At 41.2% G+C, this 19,049-nt stretch overlaps 1 protein-coding gene across 1 annotated transcript in view; it reads right to left on the reverse strand.

Moving 5' to 3' along the window:
- Window positions 1–19,049, reverse strand: part of DAB1 (DAB adaptor protein 1) — a 654,787-nt gene that overhangs the window by 601,093 nt on the left and 34,645 nt on the right. Inside the window, exons 6-7 of the mRNA XM_083742749.1 lie at window positions 14,368–14,461; window positions 8,805–8,970 (exon numbers count right to left, since the gene is read on the reverse strand). The gene's annotated coding sequence lies outside the window, so the exon portion shown is untranslated. The remainder of the gene's footprint in view (window positions 1–8,804; window positions 8,971–14,367; window positions 14,462–19,049) is intronic.

The following is a 19,049-nucleotide window of genomic DNA, read 5'->3' on the forward strand; positions in this document are numbered from 1 at the left end:
TAATAACAATAATTAAACAAGTTATCATAAATTGTTGCACACATAGGCAAAATAATCACTTGCCCAGACATAACCTTGAATATATTAGTCTAGCGAAAGTATACATGTGAATGCTTTCTGATAATATTGGTTGCATAGAGGCAAAACAGATAAATGAAGAAACATCAGTGTAGTAACTTACATAATAACTACCTAAAATGGAACCATCAGTTTCAATGGGACCATCTATGGGCTCATTCATTTCAGCAAAGGGATAACCAGGAACTGCCTCTACTTATGTGGTATAGACTTAACATTTTCAGTTGCATATATATATATATATATATATATATATATATATATATATATAATTAAAGATTTTCTTGGTTTACAAAAGTACAGGCATTGTCTCTTTTCTCAGGTTGTAAAGTCTTTTCTATATATCAGTTACATATGATGTGAGACATTAGTGTTGTATACAGAAGAAGGTCAGGGAAGGAGAAGAGGGAAGGCGAGAAGGGGGAGAAGTGGTAAACATATTATTAGTGTGTATGTGGGGTTTTTATATTATCGTCATTTGGGTAGGTTCTCTTTCTGTTTGTCTATTATATTCCCTTGGTAGTGAGTGAGGTTGAGTGGGGGACCCCCAGAGTGGGCTGGTTGTTTTTAGTTGGTTGCCGTAAGATTGAGTGGTGTTTTTTTTTTGGGGGGGGGGGAGTTCCAGTTCCTTATGTGACAAGGAAACAGTTGATTATTTGTCCAAAGATGGAAATGACTAATGGAGCTCTTTATTCCATCAGCATCTTCCACGAGGCAAAATGACTTTTACTCTGCTATATCCAGAATAAGAGACACGCACTATCATGAGCCATTTCTCATAGCTTACATTAATGCTTTCATATAGCTCAGCATTTGCACTTAATCAGCTGTGTAGCAGGACTAGATACTAAGAGCTCCCTTATACTAAGCACATAGGTGCAAATTGATTTCCCCTTAGTCACTGCCACCCGTGGAAAATTGTTACCAATTTTTGTTCATAATCAACACATATCACATAGGAGAAATCCCTTCTCCTTTTGAAAAATTTGAAGAACAATGACAATTCCCTGCCAATTAGCGCAAGGTAAGAAGAAAGACCTCAGGAAAGCAAGAGACAGGTGCTATTATGGTAGATACACTTCCAGTTAATATTTGTCAGGTATTGGACAATCTGTTCTGCAACTCGACTTTACCAGCGAGCATCGCTCAGCTACAGTAGCTCAAATGGGAATGGGAATGGTAATAAGTGCTAAATGAAACCTGACACCACATCATCAGACAATAGCACTTCCCTTAGCATGTTTCCATTATGTTTCAAACCCTGATGACCTATTCTGCAAGAAGGTCAGAGCCTAGACAAAAGATGGCAAGGCAGAGCTTCAGGAACTATTATTTTCCAGTAAGGCTTCTTTGAAAATTATTGAGAGTTGCTGATGGAGTGACAGAAGGTGCTGGCTGGACCAAAGGTGGCCACATAGCCAGCAAATCTCACTTGAGCAATAGCATCAACAAGGGCACAGGAGCACGAAAAGTGAAAATTAGAGAGAAAGCAAGAAAGAGAGCATCTAAATCAACAATGCCTTGCAAAAGAGAGTTCAACAATAAATAGATTGAGGCGAAGAGAAGACACCTAACACAACAACAGACATTTCCCCCTTCCCTCATAAATCCAGGTGCTAAAATCTAAAAGAGCCCATGGTATGAACCACTTCTTGGTGACTCAGGAAGGAAAAACTGATATATAGAAGCTTTGCAGCTCCCAAGAAGATGGTAGAAGATACAGGTAGACTTTTTGAAAAATGGTGAGATGGCTGGTTTTATGACTGATATAAGCTCCAAATTGTAAGTGTCAAGGAACAGTGACACCCAGTAGAGTGACACCCAGTAACCTGTCATCAATTTTCAGGAGTCGTATTTCTAAATTTCTGCAAGATGCTCTTCTCTTGCTCAGACTGACTTAAGCAAGGCTTGCAGCTGCTGGGATCTGTTATTCCCTGCTGTAAACAAAGAGAAAAGGAATTAGCAGTTCACTGCAGCATCCAACAATCTGTTCCAAGGAAAGATCTGTTGAAACTCAACTAAAGCCTCCCACTGCTCCACTGAGATGACCCACCATAGCAGTTAAAGGCTTAAATCCACATCTAAAAACTGTGTGGATAAGGGAAGACTGCATACTGCAGAGTTTTCCACAGCTTCCAGCCTATAATCTTGCCTTCAAAAATATTATCCATAGAGCAACAGAAGACTCAGAAATACAACACATTGAAGCAGGTCTATAAACCCCCCAGATGGCAAGCAATGGTTAACAGCCACAAGAAAGAAAAAACTTACCTCAGGGAAAAGGTAAAGCTTACGTAGCCATAGTTAAACCCACAAAATGAAATAGAAGTGACTAGCTAGCCATACATATGAAACTGGAACAATATGGAGCAAATCCCAGGTTGGTATTTTGGCATGTACCGTATTTTTCTGTGTATAAGACTAGGGTTTTTTTTACCAAAAAATTAGATTTAAAATTGAGGCTCGTCTTATACACAGGTAGTGCTGAGGCATATTTTCTCAATTTGGAGTCCCCAAAAATAGGGGGCATCTTATACATGGGGGTGTCTTATAGACGGAGAAATATGGTACATTCACAGAAATAAGGTGTGTGTTTTTCTACAATGAAAGCAACAACATTATCTACACCCAAGTAGTCACAACCATCCTTGAGCATGCAGTCACATAGACTTAATAGTTTATACTTGTATGTTTAGCATTCACAGATAAACATCTCTGTGCCAGATTTTCAACAATAAGCATCTTTATGTCTCATTTACAAGATCTTTTCCCAATCACAGACCAGGGATCCTGTAAAGTACCAGAAAACAGTCACAAACACACAATCTGCACACTTGAGAACTTGGTTAATTATATATTTAAATTGTTCCCTTTTATCATTACCACCAATGGCCAGGTTTGCTCATTTGTAGAGCAAGGTGTCTTTTCAGACTTTTTAGAGAATTGATTCAATGGTCATTTATTCTCTGTCTTCTGGGTTGATACTTTTATGATGTTTCAGTGATTGCATTATATACCACCATTATATATATATATATATTTAATGATCTGGAGGACCATAAATAATAAACATCTTGTGTGGTATATCCAAAGTACAAACAAATAGTATGGCTTCCTTTCAAAAGGAAAAACTAGATTCAGAATTATTAGATGCTTTGGGAGACAGGCTTTCAGGCATTAATATGTGTGTGCCTATGTGCTAATTCATGCTGCGTAGTCCAGCTACAAACAAGACACACACACACACAAACAAATTGTTCAATTAAGGTCAAAAAGGAAAGAGCCTGAAATGGCTCCATGGCAAAGCGCCCAAAAAATGTGGCACACACATCATTTTGTAGGATGCCTTTTTTATTATCAGACATTTTGGTGCCTGAAGTAGAAAATCCAAATCGCAGTCCCATGATGCTAAATTTGATAGATAGCTGCATTCCTTAACACTCTGGCACAAGCAGGAATGCCTCATAACTGAAAACAGTTGCCTATTTTATTGGTTTCAAGTTGTAATGCAAATAAAACCACACTTATAGCCATAGACCCGCTTCTGTTATGTGCCAGAAGGTTTGTCAAGAGTCAATGTGGCCCTCAGGCCATGCACCCATAGTTTGTACCCTCCCTCTAGCTGCTCATAAGAATATTCCCTTTCCCTTCCCATAATCCTCCACACACCCCACTCTCTTTTAGAGGATGGGGAGCAGGGATTGTGGGGAAATTGTCCCCTTTCATTCCACCTTCAGATCTTTTCCATCAGCAGAGCAACACCAACTGGATTCCACCCTATACTTTGCATTCTTTTTCACTTTCCTCATGACTGAGGAATTACCTCTTCTCTTTGTACTGTATTTCCTTCATCTGGTTTTGTAAACAGCTGAATTCCTTAACACTCTGTAATGAGTAGGAATATCTCATAGCTGAAAACAGTAATTTATTTTATTGATTTCATGCGGTAATGCAGTGTTTGTAAAATTGTTCTTTGCTTATACACAGCACTACAGGCTATTTTTGAGGGAACAAAGGCAGAGCCCTTCCAGTGAGTCAGAGTGTCTTGATTAAATTATAAGGAGTTTCCTCTCAGGTTCCAGTAATAGAAGAACTAACTTCTCACAAGAGGGCACTCCTGCTAAAAAGAATTGTTCTTCTTCTGCTTCACTGGGCAAATTGAAGTGGCTACCTGAGGCAGCAGAGGCAGCAATAAGATGTTGGAGGACAGAGCTACGGGGCTTGGCTTGCATCTCATAAGGTCACATCTACACAATACATTTAAAACAGTTTTATGCCACTTTAACAGTAATGACCCCCCCCCCCAAATAATAATAATCTTGGAACTGTAATTTATTAAGGGTGCTGGGAGAGCTACAAAGTGGTAGAAGACTGCTTTAACTGTATGGTGTGGATGTGAGCTGCTCATAGGTTTGGTATAAGGCACTGGGTTGTATCCAAAGTAGTGCTAAGCGACTCATTCCACCAACAAAAGGATTTCTGCTTGTGCAATGGAACTTTCCTCCCGCTCCATCTCTGTGTCTCCTCTAAATCTATTCTTAGGGGTTCCCCCAACTCTCTGTAGCAGACTTCATGAGGATGCAGGGTAAACAGGGAGAGGAGAAAGGATGGGAAGTACCATTGTGCAAGTGTGAATTCATGAATTAATGGAATAAATGCATGGCGTACATTCCATTGTCCCCTCACCACCACTGAAGCAGCATTCCAGTCTGGCCAGCACCTTTACATGGAATGGGAGAGGCTGCCATTTTTTCTAACACTTCAGGCAGCAATCTGTCTTGAGCTGGCTTTATATAGCAGAGCCACTCTGTGCTCCTTCCCCCATACAGCAAGATAACAAGCTATTATTTGAAGGTGGAGAAATGTGCAGTCATGGGAGTGATGCAAAAGCGATTCTATAAATATTTGGAAATTTTTATTCTCCACAACTGTTACTTTTTGCCATCCCTGAATTCTTTTTAGAGTAAGAAATGAACCTGCGTTGGCATTGTTCCGGTATAGTACATGTAGAAGGGAGTAAATAAATACAAGAAAAACATAAAATGGAGTGGGGCCTGAAACACACACTACTATTCTGAGTATTATAAACAGGGACATGTTTCTATGAATGTGGAGAACAGGGAGAAATCATATTTAATATCTATGTGGACTGCCTGCCATCCATCTGCTTTGGCAGGTGCATTATTTCTAGTTCCAGGGCTCATCGTGATGAATTCTGGTTCTTGTTTTCCTTTTGCTGTTGCTCCTGGGAGACACACACACCCTGCAAAAGAAATTTGCTGTACCCAACCAACTAGCATTCCTAATGCAAAAAAGGCTCGAGTTGGAATGCTCCATCCTGAATTCAAACCTTTTACTTTCCATTCAACTCAGTTGGAAAACACAACAACAAACAAGTCTTCAAGGTATTTTAGAACAGATTTCTTAAACAATGTTGACTTCTCCAATCTGGTAAAGGAAATCCAATTTGTATTTAGATTGCTAAAAGCATGGCTCATATCTGAAAAAAAGTATTTAATGTCTGTAGTAGCCATATACCTGGGGTCCTCAACATAGCACCCATGGGCACCATAGCACCTCCAGAAAACCCTCTTGGCATCTGCAAAAGCCTCCTGCCACTCCTAATTTCTTCTGGAAGACTGCCTTCTTTTGTTATTTCACCAGTTTCTTTTCTGAAGCAGGTCTATTGTGGTGCCCATGACAGCTTCTTGGATTTCCAGATCTGCCCCAGCACCAAAACCATTGGGAACCCAACTGTAAACAATACCTTTCGGTGCAAATCTGTGGGGCTACACATGTTTCTAATCACCACCAGCACTCCCCAAAAATGGGCTGTGTGTGCATTTATAGGGCTGTAAACTGGCTGAATAATTTCTAGATCTATAGCCCTGTTAGCTGCCTACCAAATAGGTCCCCCCCCACAAAAAAAAAATTAACTTTAGTGATTGGCCATGTAATAAATCATCACTTGAGCAGCAGCAACATAATTGGATTGGAATAAAAAGGATGTGCAAGAGGAACATATGGGTTGTAAACATCAATTTACTATTGATGTTGTAATCTTGAATAAAGCACAAGGGACAGAAGTCCCACTGAGTTCAATGGGACTTAGTCCCAGGTAAGTGTGCATAGGAGGATTGCAGTATAACTTCCTGCTGTGAAAGATATATTGTGCCTAATATGTGTTCCAAATGTTAATTCCTTGCCATGTTTTCGAGAGCTTGGTATATTAAAAGGATAGAGCATTGCTACATCCTATTCTTCAAAACAGATTACACTTCCATACACCCTTCCTGTTAAAATCATTGCAAATCAGTTTTTCAGCAAGTGATACAGTGCATCATTTTAGTGCCGGTGGGCTGACCCACATGTCCTATAACAGATCTGAAGTGGTTTTCAGGCACGGAATGATCTTTGATCATTCTTCCGCTTATCTTAAATTGGCTGCAAGACACCAATTTAACAAAGGAGAAATAATATAGCAGAAAACTGAGAGCAGCATGAAACATCAACCACAACCATCTGCTTTTCAACTTTCTTCAGAATGCTTTTAATTCTACAGTATTTGCTATTAGATGAGTATATGTGGCAGGGGGACAAGGAACCTGCAGCTCAACGGATGTTGCTGGGCTACATCTTCCATCATTCCTGACCACTAGCCATGCTGGCTGCAGCTGATGGAAATATTAGTCAGGTCACTGAATGCCACCCTTTCCCCATCATTCTAAATATACAGCTCAGTGCACAGATATAAAATGCTAGAAATTAATTTTCAAAAGGTTATTCTGATGTACACTTTTGATACTTTCCTTGTTTAACTTAATTTTGAATCCTTACAAACCAATCAACAGAACAGTAAGCAGAATACACAACCAATCTGAGGTCCTAAGCAACTTCCTTGTGTTTATAGACATTGAATAATAAACAGCAAATACATAAACAAATTTTCCACTGTCTATTATACAGCGTTTTCTAGTGGTTTTCCTGAATGGGCAGCCCTTACAGTTTGGGAGGGGTTAAAACAATATTCACTTCTTCTCCCCAACTGTTTTGTGGACAATTGCATGAAGACACATGAGAAAGGTTTCCTAGCCAAATTACAGATAAATAGCTCTGAAATCACTTCAAAGGTCCCTGTTTCAGTTTGGAGTGCTTCACAGAGTCTGCTTGGCTTGGATATGTCTGGAGTCTGTCTGGAGCAGCCTGGATCAGGCTTCCATAAAATTTGAGGGACCATTGCTTTCCAGAGAAAATGTATTCTGTTATACATGCTGGGAGCTGGGGAAGTGCAGACAGAGACCTCTGTCATGACGTCAGAAGCTGGACATTCATACTCCCCAAAGCAACAAAATGAGGAGGAAACTTAGGTTGGTCCACTCATGGGGAGACTATACTCTTGACACCTCCTGCTAGGTTCTCCCAGCCTGAGAACAAAGCTGTCCCACCTTCCTCAGTGTGATGGCCTGGGATTCGGATTCAGATACTGAACCTGAGGAATCCCAGCCTGCACAGGATCCCCCCACCTCCAGAACCAGCTGAGCCGGGGTTGGGGCATGAGCCTGAAGGGTCCTCACCTGTGCTGGATCCTCAGGTGCAGGCACCAGCTGAGTCTGCTCTGACTCCTGAGGCGATGGAGGACCCATTGCCTGCAGGTGCTCCACTCTCAGCCCCGTCAGAGGAAGCTGGGATTGCATCTGGGTCCAGTAACCCTCCAGCCTCTCCTGAGCTGCAGAGGCTCAGGGCAGAGAGGCGGAGGGAACTAAGTTCCCGCAGGAGGAGTGCTTGCCTCCAGGCAAGGAGAAGTGAGTCACCTGAGGATCGGGGCTGCCCTATGCCTTGGGGCAGATAAAAGCCAGCCAGCCCCAGTCCCAAGTTGCGGGGGCAACATTGGTGGTTGTCAGTTCCTGCCTGAACCCTGCCCTGCACCCAGCTTCGACTTTTACGGACTGCCTTCATATTGCTTTATCGACCACGGACTGGACTTGGACCTTGCCTCTTGTTTAACCCCTGGGACCAGGACACTCAGGCTCAGAGGACAAGTCCTGAAATAATTTCCCCATCCTTTTCCCAGCATAGAAGTTTACACTGGCAGATTCAAAGGGCCCTTTAAATAAACTTGGCCATTTCTGCAAACAGGTGGGGCCAATTGCAAACTCTACATAAGGCCTCAGGTGTTCCTAGCTCTCGGCAGTGACATTAAGAAGAATTTAATGCACCTTTGTCAGCACACACTTGCCTGATAGAATAATATCTCCTAAAGCTCAGCCAGCAGGGACAGCTAGGAGCTGCCCAAGGTCTTGACCTGCTTAGAGAGACTGTACTTTGATTGGACTTGACCTGTTCATTGCTTCCACATTCCCTGCAAGTCCTGAGCCCCAGCAGAACAGCATAGCCTCTTTGAGCTCACCACAGAAAGATGACAAATCATGATAACATCCCATATCCTACAGCCATAACAACACCTTCGTTTTCCCATTCTGATTAAAATGTATGCTTAGACCAAGTTGTGGATTTCAACAGGCTCTCACATATATTAAGACTGCTAGTGAGCAAACAAGGTAGGACTTAACATGGTGAAGAAAATCCGAAGCTTAATCTGTTCTGTGTGGGTGTAAATAGTGTAATGGTGCCCACTAATGCTGCTGTCAGTTTATTTCTCTGCTCTAACTGCCCACACTTCTAAAGAAGCTAGATTTATTTATATTTTGGGATGCATCTTGGCCTACCTCCAAAAGCACATTTTGCAGATGAAATCCCATCAAATCTGTTCACACTCCTGTTAGTCAGTGACAAAGATGAATGCTTATTTTGGGGCTGCGTTGGATGCTCTTTTCTTCACTTTTACACAGGAAATTTGTTTAGTCATCCACCATCGTGTCAGGGCTCCAGTCACTGTATATTAAAAATATACACAGATCAATTCAGCTTCCTTTAAAAAAAAAGCATGTTTATTTTCTTTAGTACTAAATCCTTCTCATCTCAGCTAAAAAAATATGGCCAGCTTCCAATGGTGTCTGCTTGCTTGTGCTTGTGCAACAGGGCTTTCAATTTCTCTTCTTTCCCATCCAAGTCCCTCACCCCAAAATCTCCTCCAAAGGACCCCTCAACCCCATGGATCAGATTTTTTTGGGGGGTAAGCAGGGGGCTGTAATAAGGGGGAGAAATAGAAATATTGTTGTATAATCAGCTGCTTGTTCATGCTACATTGGATCTTATCCTATAAACTGTATAAAATGGGCAAAAAAGGAGAGGCTTAGTTCTCTGGAGGGGCTGCTATAGGTCTGTCCACAAGACCCCACCTCCTCCTTCTGTAGGTTGGTGTTAGAATATGAGAAAGTTGACAATTGTGTATCTCAGCCTCATTTCATTCATTCATAGCCTGCTTTTCTACCACCAGGTAATCAAAAACAAAAACCACCACCCACTCATAAGGTGAAAATTGGCCTCCTATATGCAGCCTTCTAGTATAAATCACCATTTGGAATCTGTAAAATGGAGTATGCAAACATTTCATGCGTCAGATTGGTGATCACAGGAGGACAAAACCCTCCCAAGAGTAGACAAAGGCAATTTCTCTTTGGGGGCAATTTGGACACAGTTTCTATTACATGTTCTATTAATGTTACAAACATTTGTAAATTCCATTAGAAAGCATCAGTAAATCCCTCTGCAGCAGCCTTCCACTGATGCAAAAATAAAAATAAAAATTACTCCTGAAAGAAGCAAAATGCTCATCAGAGCATGAGATAGCTATCTCTTACAGCAGCTTCCTCCATTGCTATGTTTTCTATCAGAGGACAGACATCCTTCATGTGAAGTGACAGTACGGTCATCATAACTCAGCAATTGGAATTGCTCCAGCTTCTAGTCACTCTCCCACTTCCCACCCAATTGTCAATCAACAATGCAAACCACAGTGTGGGTAATCTGTGCTGTCAATCATGGCCAAGAGAATCCGGAAGCAAGAGGCAGTCCCTTCTGAGTTGGGACTGCTGCACAGCATATATCTTTAGCTGACACAGGGAGAACTAGATTTCTGCAATAGAAATATGCAGATTCCTGGGCAATCGAAAAATTCTTCAGGGCTGAATTTAAATATTAGGAAAGTAAAGACTTTGACACATTAGATGTTTCATGGATAAAGTATTGCAGAATATGTACTCTGTCCTTTTCAAAGACAGGGTGTTGATGGCAGTGGGTGGGGTGCGAAGATAGATGTCCCACAATAGTGGAGGCTTTTCATAATTTATCAAATGCATAATGCTTTAGTTACCTTATATTGGGGGGGGGGGACTGAGCTGTCATCTATGCCATTGCAAAATTAGTTTATTGGTATATTAGAATTTATAACATGTTTATTTTTTTATTTTTTGCAGCACGCAAGCATTTAAATTATTTAGAAAAAAAATAATCTTTTTTTGTCCTCTCCTTTCCTTAAAATTCACTTTTGATATACAGTTAGTATTTTGAATACATTTTGTATTGTGTGTTTTAAACAAGAAACAAATTCACAGTAACTCTTGCTCTGCAGAAATGCAAACAATCCTTTAACTGCAGTGATTTGAACTCAAAATGTTTTGGCAGAAATTCAGCTTTTCCATGAACTTGTAAAATAACCCACACTCGCTTTCACAAAAGAGTAGAAAAATTAAGCCAGCTTTAATGATGCTACTTATAAACCGTAACAGGGATATTGTGAGGCTTAACGTCTGTAAAGTACTTTGCCATCTTCATCCAGAAGGTACTATAAAGTCTGAAACTCTATGAATAATAATAGAACAATGGCATTTGAAACATGAAGCAACCAACCAAATATCATGAACGTCCTACAGAGAATGTAAAATTCATTGTGGCATCTATACTGAAACTGGGTGTGAAAAAGACAGCCATCGATCACAGTGACACCTGAAGGAGCTAAAGAAACTTTTTACTATGTCTCTATAATGAAATACCTTGATGGTTCAAGATCCTGTCTGAAGAAGTATAAAAACAGTCTTGGAAGAGGTACAGGCAGTGTCAAATAGCATTGAAAAGAAGTGGAATAAGTGACTAACAACCCTCTTGCTAAGATTTCTACATCCTCAACTCTCCTCTGTTATGGGGTGGGTATCCTAGATCCAAGAGCAGAGAACAGGAGTGGCTGCAAGCCCTGTCCTCTGGCAGAAGAGCAGGCAGGAGACACTGAATTTGGGGGGTGCAAAAAGTCAAAAGTGCAAAATCATGCACTTGGAAACTGAAGAAGCTTTTTAAATGCTTGGTGTTCTGTTATGTTTTTTGTATATTCTATTGAAAGCTGCCCAGAGTGGGTAGTCAGATGGGTGTGGTATACAAAGAAAAGATGATGATGGTGATGATGATGATGATGATGATGATGAAAATGTTGTCAGATGATAACTTGTTGCCTGGAATCAACAAAGAAGAGCAGGAGATCTTGTGGTCTTGGTCCATCACTTGGTGTCTATAACTTGGTGTCTATAACGTACACATTATCAAGTGCTCACCCCGGACTCCATTCCAATTTTTGGAACACCTGGTTACACCAGAGTCCCAGTCATGCATACGTCTATGTGTAAGTAGTTACTAACATGTTGGCTTCTTTACTGCAGTGGCGTGGATGTCCAGAGGTAGTGCTAGCAGCATGCCCAAAGTATGTCCCTACTTCCGAGCAATTGTGTAATGGGGGTAATTATAATTACACAATGATGAGGGCTAAGGCTGGGTCATTTTGCAGAATCAGGCTTTTTCTGCAAATGTTAATATGCAACTGATTTAAAATGCTTTGTTATGCTAATTCATTCATGCAGACATGATACATTGTTTCAGTATTCTATTTTATTGAGTTCCCTTAAAAAGTGAGAACATATCCTCAATTAACAGCATTTTTTTAAATAAAAAGGTTTGTCTGATTCTGATTTTTCTTTTGTCCTTTGTTTCCTTAAACTTGCATTCCAGGCAGCAAATCTTATCAAGGCTCACACAGTGCTCAGATTAAAGAATCATTTATGACATAGATCATGTAGTGACCTAGATTTCAAGTCTGCACACCTGCAATGTGCTCGGGGAAATGTTACAGCTACTACACAGATTTCACATTGGGTGGGTGGAGATTATGTGATACTGCTGGACGTAGCATGAACATTGTAAAGGTGTTGTAAAATACTGCATGCAAAACATCTTTCCAGGATTTAGTCTCTAGAAATAAGGTGCAAATGACTTAAGTTTATATCACAGTAGGGAAGACAGAGAGCTGCCTTAAACTAACTCAGACAATTTTGCCCAGTGGTGTTTGCTCTTGGGAGCAGGGGGTGTTTCCTAAATCCCAGGAGGAGGGTATTCCTTGTTCTCCTACCTGAGAAAGGGGCAATCAAAATTATTAATGGGTGGAAGAAGCGTCTTTATGAGGGGAAGTTACAATGTTTCAGTATGGGGGGCTTGGTTTTTCAAAAAGGCAAGAGATGGGAAACATGATAGAGATGGATTAAATGATGGGTGGTTTAGAGACCTCTTGTATTCTGAGAGGTAGAAAAACTCCACCTAGCTCACCTTTGGTTGACACTGGATTAGTGCATCACTCTGTTGGTGCCAATTTTCCCCTTGCAGCCACTAAATTTGTGGGTGGGCAAAAATGCAAAGCCCCAAACATGTTGTGTTCCAGTTCAGAAGAGGCTGAACTGGCCAGGTGACAGCACTGGGCTTGATCCAGGCCCAGTTACTGCACCAGCTCCAGGTTGCCCTTTTCTACATGCATATTCCATTCGGCCCTGCCAGACAGTGGCCAGAGGATTGTACTCTAAAACCTCAGTGTTGTATTTTGTAGACAAGCAGCAATGCAGGTGTTCCCCCAGTTTCTCATGGATTTTTAAAATGGTTGGACCTTAAAAATGCAGCTAAATGTGTTCCACACCAGAGGGAATTGTAAGCAAGCAAACACATTTTTATATATTGTACAAAATAAAAATGCACAGAAACAATATAGTAGCCTGGGAACTAATGGAAAAACAAAAAATTCCAATACCATAGTAAGAAGTTGTTTGGGGAGAAATCAGAATGAATTTATTGAAATGGAGTAGTGTTTTCCCAAGATGTTTCTGATAAACCCAAATCTGAGCAATGTGTGTTGCCTATTATTATATGGGATTTGCAAGAACAAAAGATCTAGTCACTAAAAAAGGTTAGTTTCAGTGCAGATTGTCAGAGACAGAGATTTATGAGGGCAAGATGGGGAAAAGACTGAAAGGTTTAGTAGAAATATTTCATAAGAAAGAGGAGTTTTTGTTCTTATTCATTGACTCAATTATAGAAATGAATTCTCAGTGGAAACTTTGTCAAGCCTCAACCAGTGTGGCAGCACTATATTAAAATGTATTATTGGCATTCCAGTTGAGAAGCAAGTGAAGCATATATATATATATATATATATATATATATATATATATTTGCTTTCGTAGAGTTTATATATATATACACACGCACACACACAGAGAGAGAGAGAGAGAGAGAGAGAGAGAGAGAGAGAGAGAGTCATACCTCAGGTTACAGAGACTTCAGGTTGCGTTTTTTCAGGTTATGGACCACAGAAACCTGGAAGTACCTGGATGGGTTACTTCCGGGTTTCGGTGGTCATGCATGCGCAGAAGCACTAAATTGTGCTTTGTGCATGTGCAGAAGCACCAAATCGCAAGCTGCACGTGCACAGACATGCCACTGTGGGTTGCGAACATGCATCCCACACGGATCGCATTTGCAACCCGAGCATCCACTGTATAGGCAAAAAGAAGGGTTTAAAACACACACATGACACACACTCTCCACAGCTACTCTCAAAGCTACAGATAAGCTTGTAAACTCTTATTTTGAGTTGATACTTTGCTTTTTACCTTTAATTGCTTTTTTAAAAAATCCAGATGATGTAAGGCCCTATTATATTCATTTTCTTTTGGTCAATTATTATTATTTTACCCCCCCCCCCCTTTAAATGGTTAGTTAATGCGGTAATGAAATAATAAAAACAAGAAAATTTGATTTGACAAGAACATGATTTAAAACAGTAAGAAAATATATGCATATTCTATAAAAGCAAAGCAGGTGCAATGCAGGTCAAATACGGTACATAAATAACAACAGCTCAAAACAGGGGTGGCAAATTTCTTGCCCAAAATTCTTGGGGCACTTAGGACATTTTTAAGCCTGCTTTTAAGTTTGGCTCAGATCCATTAGATCTGCCCCAGCCACTCTGGGTGGCTTCCAACAATATAACATGATGAAACATCAAACATTAAAAAAACACACTTGCCAATACAGAACTGCCTTCAGATGTCTTCTAAAAGTTTTGTAGTTCTTTATCCCCTTGACATCTGATGGAAGGCCATGAGGAGGGTTGCCCCTGCCAAAAAGTGTATAAAGAATTTGTGTAGATAGTTATATGAATTCATGCAAAGGAATCATTGTATTAGCTGATGTGAAAGAGAAATGCAAAAGGGCACCATTTCTTCTTCAGCCCAGATTGTACCACACATATGCAGCAAATGGCTCCTCAGAAGCATTGTGAAAACAATGACATGAAGACTGGAGAAGAACGCCCACCATGGCGAGGTGCCCACTTCATTCCTGAGGTGCACACAAGTACTGTACAACTGCATCACTTTGGTTCTCAAGGTAAATATGCACTGAGCATAGGCAAGGGCCTGCATCAGGATGAGTTCCATACTTGAGGTGCATAGGCTAGAGGACTCTGAATTGTGCTCATAGATTAGCTATTCACTACATGCACAGTCAAATGCAGCCCAAGAGAGAAAGTGGAGTGCTTGGCTATGTCCTTCATCCAGAGAGAACACCATCTGTGCATGTACCTCCACAAACACATTATATCAAGAAACAAGGTGATTTGTGATGAACTGTGCACATAATCTCCACCTTCTCCCTTGCCCATAAGTTTTTGAGCTATTTCATTTCAAGGTCATATAATCTTATGCCTCAATTTATAAAATAACTAAATAGGAGTGAATTCAAATGCTTTGAAAAAGCACTTGCTCTTTTCCATGTACTGAATGAAGTCCCAATTTAGCTCTTACCTTCAGGTGGTGTTTTTCTTCTCCAAAAGCATATCCCACCCCACCCTGAATCACTAGCCAGAGGAAGGAGGAGGACGTAGGGCAAGGGAGTTTGCCTCATCACTTTCCCTTCTCAGGTGGTGACAACGTCTAATATGAACAAGCCCTTGGAGAAATTCACAAATGTATTCTTTAGTGTTCAAGGTAATTGCTTGGTTTTGTTGCTGGAGAGCTGTTATACGTTAACGTGCTCTGCTGGCTGGGGTTCTCATCCCACAAATTAAAACACTCATTTACAACCAAGCAGCATTTGTAACGGAATAAGATTGGAATGTTCCTCAAGTGCAATGGAGTTAAGCAGACTAAGGGATTCCTGAGACAGGATTTTGATTATGCAAGGAAGAAAGAAATTCGATGCTTTCTTGATTTCTTATTGCCGTTTCTAATTTCTCCCCGTAAAATGCATTGTCTGTTAAAGGCTGCGGTAATGTCTGTATCTCTGGCATAAGAAAAGAGGGTTCCAAGGGAGCTGGTTTTACTGTGAGTAGTTTTGAATTGGGAGACTCCTTGCTATTTAATGATAATGAAAGGTAATTATTTCACACATGGCAGTGAAAGAAATTCTTCAGTTGCTTTATAAGACAGTGATGACGTATGGCTGTATTCACACTAACGCAACTAGGACACAACTTCATGTTCACTTAAGCTGCATATATACCACACTTCCAATGCACACCGAAAGCACATTGTTTTCCCTCAAATAATCCTGAAAACTGTTGTTTACAAAGCTACAATTCCCAGCATCCTTACCAAACTACAGCTCCCAGGATGCTTTGGAGGAAAATAATGTGCTTAAAATGTATGGTGTATACATCAGCTCTGTTGTCCTCAACCTTTTCTCAGACATACTTGTACAGCAAGATGGTATAGTACCCTGCCCATCTGCATCCAAAATTTGTCTTGCTATACTACCTGCCCTGCATTAACCTATCCATATTTTGGTGCTCGCAAAAGGATGTCATATATTGATCCTCATTACTTGCATGGTCTTATTTCTGAGAACAGATGAATGGCATGTGTCAGTCAGTGGTGCTCAGGCAGTTTCTCCTTCCTGCCCTTGTGGAAACAGCTTAGCATGCCACACCCAACTCTACATGTTGCACCAGCTAGCAAGTGCAGAGGTGTTCCATTGTAGATGCTGCTGCTGTCACTACTTAGAGTCTCAGGTGTCCATGGCCTGCCAACCTCACCGACACCAGAAATCTCAGGTGTCCATGGCCTGCCAACCTCACCGACACCAGAAAAAGACATTGATATCATAATGAGAGGGTACAGTAATTGGCACATCTGCAGGAGGAGAAAGAGGAAGCAGGACAGGCTTATACAACATCAGCTGCACCGTCCTCAGATCCAAGATGGTAGATGAAGAGGGGGAAAGAGCAGACAGTGTTGAGCTTACCCTTATTTTGTACTACAGGCTGATCCAGCAATCATTATTGACATAGTGGAGAAATTCCGCGGAGCTTTCCAGGCTCAGTTCCTTCTATCAGGAACTGCACATGCTGAGATCAAAACAGTGATGTAGTGGTGACTGCATCACAGTGGTGAAGGCAACTTCAGAGATAAATGAGCTCTAATCAAGGGACACCTGGTACTAAAGACAACCCCCATAGGTCTACCCAAGAGAAACATATTGAGAGCTATTGTTCTAGCAATTTTCAGGCAAGTACACCCAGCTCCACCTTTTCCTATTTTAGGCAACTACAGACAGATCCTCAATTTCCTGTTCATTAGGTAAGCTACCAGATACACTTAGTGCCACCTTTACGTCCTGACAAAGCCTCTACTTCCGAGTATAGTTATGATCCTGGAGCCTCCTTACAGCCAAACAAGCACTCCCACCAGATCCAGCTTTGACTCCTGGGGCCAGAGGTGAAATTGACACACCTATATTTATGGTACAATATATGAGCTTGTGCTGGGTGACTGGGTAAGTCAGCCTGCTTAATGAGTTCTTCAGGTGTGCTGGGGCTTTTTTCAGGTTTCCAAGCCCTGTCCTCAAGTGAGATTCCTGCGGAGTCTAAATCAGACTTGTTCCTAACAAGAACATTCTGGAAATGTGTTGCATCCATAAGTCACTGTCATGGCTGTCAGGTAACTCGGCCCATAACTGCAAAGACCTCCCTCCTTAGGCAAGAGCTGTCCAGCTCTAGGGAGCCTCCTTGCCTGAGAAGGGACAGCAGAGAGCCATTGGATGTGGGGGCTGCCAGTAGACCCAGTCAGTGCCTTCAAAGTCCTGCATTCTCAAAGATATCTGAGATCCACTGAAAGTGCAGATCATGTCAGCCAGCCAGATGCACACTTTTAAAGCCCCTCCTCCTCAGGTAGAAGGCTGCCCAGAACAGAAAAACATTCCATTATCTATGATTTAGCTTCCTTATTTTCCTCATTCAAATGAGCTTACAGGCCAAGAAGTTGCTACCTGAGAACTCTAGGGTCAGTTCCTTCTCATTGCATGCTTGGGCCCTAAACTTCTCACTCATTACCTTTCCCCCTACTCAGCATGGAATAGGTTGGTAGAAGGATAAACTTTCACAAAAGAGTGAGGGGCTTGGGAATCAATACTTAACCTTCATGGTCACATTCTCTCCTCCATCCACTTGGCACATAGTCCTGCCTTGATTCCATATATTACATTCTCTCCTAGGATGGCCATGTGTCCTTCTGCACATGAAAAAGTCCTCTATTGGAAGGTCTCTCTGGTCCAAGTCTGGTTCAAAGAAACACAAGAAGGGAGGGGAGGGGCCTTGAAGTTGCCAGTCAACAGTTAGTACCTGGCAATCAAGCATACACAGGAGGTCACCTGTTAAGACGTATTGTATTTCCATTTCAGTTAAGGCAATCTTTTCTACATTTACATCTATACTTATAAATCAACACAAGCAGATGGGATGCAAATCTGTGCTCTCCTTTTTACTCTCTTTTGGCAACATCGCCCTGATCTTTCCCTTTCCCTAACACGATCCTTAACAGAGCACAGGAAACACAAGAAAGAAATGTTATCTTCTCTAGATCCAGAGCCATTTTGTCTGCACCAGGCATCAAAAATTATAACTCCCGGAGGTGCATTTGTTAGGGCAGACATTGGAAGTGTCTTCGGCATACAAACACGGACAAGACTGGAATGTGGCTGGTGTGCAAAAATAGCAAAGGGTATAATTAGCAAGACTTGAGCTGAATTAGATTTTCGCTACACTTCTGCTTTCAGCTGATTGAATTAATGGAGATGATGTTTCACAAAGTTTGCATAGAAAGAAGTGCCACTGTGGAGAAAATCAAGTGGGGGCTCTGGGGATGGGAAAAAGCACAGGAAATATCTAATAATGCCCCCCCAGCCCACTCCCACTGCCAAGCAATATAAGGCCTTGCTAACATTTGGAAGCATGGATTTTAGAACACTAACTTTGAACATGACTTGTTGGTCAAAAGTCAGTTTTCCAGGGTTTCTAGTTATCACATTTACACATATATCCCACACACCGTATGAAGTTTATGTAATTCTATGTTAGTAGTATCCAGCCATCTACCCTTTGCCAAGATAGCATTAAATATCCATCCATGGCTAGACACTGCTATGGTCTAAGGACTAATGTAATAAAAGTTGTTCACACAGCTAGGCTGAAGTCAATCATTCAGTGCAAGAACATAGAAAAATACAATGTTAAGACTTCAGTAATCTAGTCAATGCTTTTTGAATTATGGTGCTGCAGGAGACTCTTGAGAGTCCCATGGACTGCAAGAAGATCAAACCTATCCATTCTTAAGGAAATCAGCCCTGAGTGCTCACTGGAAGGACAGATGCTGAAGCTGAGACTCCAATACTTTGGCCACCTCATGAGAAGAGAAGACTCCCTGGAAAAG

Source organism: Podarcis gaigeae, assembly GCF_964106915.1.
Source record: "Podarcis gaigeae genome assembly, chromosome: 6".
NCBI classification, from domain to species: Eukaryota; Metazoa; Chordata; class Lepidosauria; order Squamata; family Lacertidae; genus Podarcis; species Podarcis gaigeae.